The following is a 6,000-nucleotide window of genomic DNA, read 5'->3' on the forward strand; positions in this document are numbered from 1 at the left end:
GACAGTACAGCAATACCTTATATTGTGAGATGCAAACCATGCATAAGATAAATGTGTTAATTACAACAGCCTGTCTCATCAGCAAGTCAGTTGTAACAGTAGAAAACAGTTTTGCAGATTAAGTAGCAGAATCAAGTTCTCTGCATTGAATAGTCTATCCTACCCTTATACAAGTTCATTAGCTATACTGTTACCTCTTACATAGTGCGGATTCAGCTGTCTCAGCAGTGTGAATATGTATATGAGGTGTGAACTTTATGCAGATTGTGAAATTTATAAATGCTGATAAGTGGAAGGAATATAAATGTGGTGTAAGGACCTACACTATTTGCATACACACTCGTTACCTCTGCAAGGACTAGCACTGGGAAGAGTTACCGGCTAAGTGCATGCAGGTGTGAATGACTATGGTCAGACTAATATCAGTCAAGATGTGTTATGGAGAAAGGACTTATAAAAATGTTGTGACTACCATTGACTGACTTAGGAGCACAACATTCCTGGCATTGATATGTCATTTCTCAGACAAGTTTCAGCCTCTGAATACAACTGTCTGCAATTCTAAGGAATTATGTTACTCTTTGAAACATCAACTGCAAAGCAAAGCACATATAATTATTGTTAGGGAAGTATAGATATGGGAATGTTCAAAAATAGAGTGAAGAGGTGCATTGTGTGCAATTTTTTATATTGTGTGAGGAAATATTTATCTTTCCTGTTGGCAGTATCACAGCCCTTTCACACACCTAACTGCAAAGTACACAGGACAAAGGTCCAGAATTATTACATTTGCACCTGTTAGATAAACCCATTGGTTGAGATAATTTTCCTGTTAGCTTTTTTTCTCTCTAATTTTTTTTTTTAATTTCTAATGCCTTTTGCATATGATGTCCGCTCTTCAGCGAGCAAACTAGTTTCACTTCAGTAGGAAAAAAGTGAAAATTATAATTTAGGCTGCTTTCTGTAGAGCAAACGTGCTTGGTGCTGGTGCGTGGATGTCAGTACTCTGAATAGTATGTGGTGAATAAATTTCAACTCTGTAACTGTCTCTGTGGAGGAAGGTGCAAGTGAAATGAATAGAGAGAAATAAGACAGGCGATGCATGGTTCGAATCTAGTTAAATATTTTACACTTAGAGGGTCTGAATACATATTTACACTGATGTTTTATCCTCCATGTTGTGTAAAACTCCTATGCTCAGTACGGCTAACATCAGTTTATGTTGTGATGTGAATAGCTGTGTTGCTCTTCCACCACCCACATGTAAGTGCCTATATTCTTTCCTTTGTGTCCTAACATCTGCTTGCCACCCTCATTTTCACCACTGTCCTATCAACCCCTATTCTCTTGTTTATTCTGGTCAAAAATAGAATTACAAGAATAACACACAACACACATGGCCAGAAATGGCCCATGGAAAAACGTTCACTTTTTGTCATTTGAATTTGCATGAAGGTTGGCATTGCGCACCAGTAATGAGTGATGAACGCCACTTATTTTCCTTTGGCAAAAGCTGAAGGTTTTAATTTCAGCCACAGTAGTGCGGTTACTTTTATGCAATTGTACTTAAATCTGCTGCACCATGGGAATACAGAGTACAGACAAAATAACAGCACAGTTACTGTAACAGTTCTTTAGGATGCGGGATGTAGTGAAATAGAAGTTCCTATGTGGCATGGTGTTAATTCCCTTGTTTGTAGACTGAAGTTTTTGCATAGTGTCATGGGTTTGATTACTGCTGTAGGCCAAATTATTTCATGACGTTTTATATTATTGTCATATAGTTAACTGCAAATGTCTGATTTCTCTCCGTTTACAAATTTTCATTAACATAAAATAGTGCAGCAAGACATCATTTCCAAAAACATTGCTGCCCCAACAGGGTGACTTAGTAAGTCACCATTATTCTGTTTATATCTTAATGCTGATTGTACTCTCCTTCTCTGTAGCAAGCAGTTTATTGTACAGAGCATGGCAGCTTAATAATGAAATAAGTAAGAGTAACACACCATACAGATGGTCCTACATGTTCCACAAGAAATACTTTTCCTGTTCCTCTCTTTATCTTTTCTCTCTCTCTCTCTCTCTCTTAACCTCTTCAGCTTCACTATGTTTTCACTGTCCTTCAATTGTGTGTGTGAAGTAGGATTTCCTTTCTGGCATGATAAGATAATGCTCAGATCTATACACAAATTTTTGCATACTTTCAAGGGTTGTAATCCAAGTATTATTAAGTGTTACTTTGCCTACATGTTATGAGCCAACGCTGACCTTCAGTCATAAGCTACTTAGTCCCTGCCTCCTCCTCAGCCTGGCTATGAGTCTTCTCCCTTCTGTGTCAGTAGTCTTCCTCCTGTGCATTTGTGCATTGTCTGGTGCTGAGCACCAACTGCAGGTGAGGCTAAATGGAAGTACACAGCTTATGACAATATTTGAGTTTTTGCCTTTGGACGTATTACTGTGCTGCCCTTCTCACGGCTGTACTTAGTTATGTTTAGTCTGTTTAAGCTACATTTCAACAAGCTGAAGAGTTGAATGTACAGGATACAGTTGTGGTGACGGTAATTGAGAGTAATGCATATGTTTTCCTTTTCTGCAGTTTGCTGTCACATGGGAATTTTGTGAAGTAGGAGTTCTGTGTTGTGTGTTTAGATAATACTCAGGTATGTAGAGTTTTCTTGCAATACTCAAGGTTCAAATCCAGATGTATGCCAAGCTGTTTTTGAATGTTTGTTTTGACTCCTGTGGGTGCAGATGTTGGCTACACCTTTTATTGCACTACTATTCTGCTGTTATATTAATGTGCTTGCTCCCTATTGTGAAACCTCTCTTTTACAGGTGTTGCATGAATAATTGTGCTACTAAAGCAAACAACATGACATAAATATGTGCAGAAAAGAAACCTGAACTAATTTGTTAGTATGTCTGTATTTGTATTCCTGTTACCAACTGTCCACCTCTTTCCACCATTTCTGTATCATCCAGTAAACCTCTCTGATTCACAACTGTTTCCATAAGATATGTTTCCACCAGCAATAACATCCTTGGTCCTTCATGTGTTTCATAATACTTGTCTAGCATACATATAAGGATTGACTAACTGCAGCTGTCATGATAAATGTATACATCTTGACACCTGAAAGATGACAGTAGCACACATCTGTTCTATATTCCATTAGATTTACATATGGTTGCATGTATATAATGCTTCTCTGAGTGAAAGTCTGCACAGTGCACCGTAGACTACTGCTAATTCCCATTCTAAGTTCAGCATTTCAAGATATTATGACTCGTGTACTAATACTTTGCCATCAGCAGGGCAATTGAGCTTGGCAGTGCTATGCTTCAGGCAGAGAGTAAAGAAAATAAAATAAATAATTATTTGTTTAGGTTGCACAACATCTGTATGTTTGTACTGCATTTTGACAACAAGTTATAAGGATTTTAGAGTAATGTTGACTTAAGTCAGATGTCCTTCTATTCACATGTTGCAGTATTCATAACATATGGGTTTACCTGTCTTGCTACCTGAACGTCTGTCCAGTATACAAAAGTTTTCAGTCACTGTGTGGTGCATGGGACATCTGACATGGCTAGAGGAACGTAGGCCATAAAAGTGACATCTGCACGCACCAGCCTTCAGAACTTCTCAGGCGCCAGTTGAACATCAGGTATTCCTGCCTTCCCGGTCGTCTACTCTCAAAGGAATCGGATAAGTGCCCCATTGGAGAACCTTTTCAGTACCCTACAAGGATGCTCACGATCAGTGATTTTTTTTGTTTAGGTCGGTCGCACGACTATAAGGTCTACTCCATTTGCCAGGCATTTGTGCCCAAAACATTGCGCAGCCATCTGCACCAGCTCAACCTTTATCAGGAAAATCAGTGTTTAAAACAATTAGTTTTAGGTATGGAGGGTTCCGCTGATGTACCTACTGAACCACCGAAAAAGAAAGCCAAGACTATCAGGCCTACCACTATTGCTGCCTGTGGCTGAAGTCATCCTGGTTGAGGATTCGGGCTCCGCCCGCTTTGGATACAGAGAACCTCCACGGAAGCCACACAGTCCCTCTTGGAGGACACGTCCATAGAGGCTTTTCCGACATCTGTTCTGACGTTTGTGAGGGAGCCAGCAGTTTCAGTAGGTCTGTTGGATCTCTCTGGTTCCTTTCACCCTTTAGACGCCCACCAGGCCTCTTAAAAGGAAGGAAAAAAGAAAACAAATTTCATCTACTACTAAAAGCATGCCTGACTGTCAGGCTTTCAGCCAAAGTTTGTTTAATGCTTTCATGGTCTTACGGCCTACCACTACAGGGACTTCGACCATCCCTCCTCCTATACTGAGCCCAAGGCCTCAAACTTCAGACACCTCTCTGAGGGAAGAGGATGAATTTTTCTGATTCTTCATCTAAAGAATCGCTCTCTTATACTTCTCAGCTTTTTTTCTCCCTTGGGATGTGGCTTCTCAGAGGACGAGTCCGTTGATCCCGACTCCCCAACTGAGGATTTGACCTTTGGGGAGACTATTACCAAGATGAAGAAACATTTTAAGTGGGAATAGTCTGAAATGACTGAGGTTTAAAAAGTTTTTATGACCTCATTCAGATGGATTCCCCAACTTCTACTGCTGTTCCTCCAGTGCTGCCTGCCTTCCTGGATGTCTTCTGTTCAGCATCCTGGAACACTGACTCGCAACCCCTTGCCCCACGCAGACCTTAGATTTTATAAATCCCTGAGTCTGCTGAGTTTCTTAAGTGTCCTCCAGCAGACCCTGCCACCATTTCCGTCTCCACATATAAGGCCTCTAAACTATTACCTACCACCACCATTCTTCCTGCTGACATAGACAGCAAAACCATGGAATGTCTGGGTAAGAAATTTTACACCTCTGCTACTCTGGCCTTTAGGGCTTCTAACTACCAGACGCACATGGCTAAATATGCCTTGTCCCTTCTGGAGAAATTCTCCAAGGAATTGTCTGATTCCCCAGATTTTACTGCCAAAGCTTCACTGTCTTCCCTTCTTGCTCTCACCTCCCATGTTACCAGGCACTCAATAAAGTGCAGTTATGATGCCGCTGAGGCTTCAGCCAGGTCAGCAGCATCAGCATCTGCTTTGAGAAGGTGTTCCTGGCTATGCCTCCAGCCCCTACCAGATGACTTTAGAGCAAAGCTAGTTGATACCTCTCTGGACAATACAGCTCTGTTTTGTACAAAAGTGGATAACTTTTACAGCAGAAGGGAAAAGAGATGCAGGATTTAAAACACCTGCTGGTCTCCCCTATTCCAAAATTCCAGAGGAATTATCCAGCCAAAACACAATTTGTTAGAAAGCACTCTCGTCCTGCTGCTCCCACAAGGCCCAGAAAAACAACTAGGAAGCAACCCACTCTTGCCAGAGCTTCTCCCTCCTCTAGCCAGAGGGAGCCCTATCAAGACAGGGCAGGTAGTGTCTGACTACCTGCCAAGCTTAAAACCCCCCAGCCCCTCGCTCTCTTGGTGCATCTGTCTTACTGTCTTCCAGTGTGGACATCCATCACCTCAGACAAATGAGTCCTTTTAGTAATCAAAACGGGTATTTTATGACCTGGCTTATGCCCCCAAAGTGAAGGGGTATCCCACAGCCTCCAAAACAACAGTTACACCTATTGCAGCCTGTACTAGAAACTCTGATGGTGCAAGACACCATTGAAACAGTACCACTGGCTGCAAAAGGAAGAGGTTTCTATTTCAGGAGTTTCCTAGTGCTAAGAAAAGGCAGTCCTTGGAGACCAATTCTGGACCACTCTTCTCAAACTCTTCCTTCAGGTTCCTACTTTTCAGGATGTTGATCTTACCAGTTCGTTTTCACTGCTTCTTCCCCAATAGTTCATGGCCAGCCTAGATATAAAGGATGCCTGCCTTCACATCCCCATAAGGCCCAATTTCAGGAAATACCTGAGGTTCTCTGTAGGTCCTTCTCACTTTCACTTCTGTGCCTTGCTCTTTGGGCTTTCCACTGC

General features: G+C 41.5%; 1 protein-coding gene across 3 annotated transcripts in view; it reads left to right on the forward strand.

Annotated features, from left to right (window-relative positions):
- MGMT (O-6-methylguanine-DNA methyltransferase) overlaps positions 1-6,000 on the forward strand; it is a 2,722,240-nt gene that overhangs the window by 231,906 nt on the left and 2,484,334 nt on the right. For 2 of the 3 annotated variants that reach the window (XM_044056316.1, XM_044056312.1), the window contains exon 2: positions 2,600-2,663. The exons of the other annotated variant lie outside the window; for it this stretch is intronic. The gene's annotated coding sequence lies outside the window, so the exon portion shown is untranslated. The remainder of the gene's footprint in view (positions 1-2,599; positions 2,664-6,000) is intronic. 3 annotated transcript variants of the gene reach the window in all.

This window comes from Protopterus annectens, chromosome 14.part0 (assembly GCF_019279795.1).
Source record: "Protopterus annectens isolate FY-2018-M chromosome 14.part0, PAN1.0, whole genome shotgun sequence".
Taxonomy (NCBI): domain Eukaryota; kingdom Metazoa; phylum Chordata; order Ceratodontiformes; family Protopteridae; genus Protopterus; species Protopterus annectens.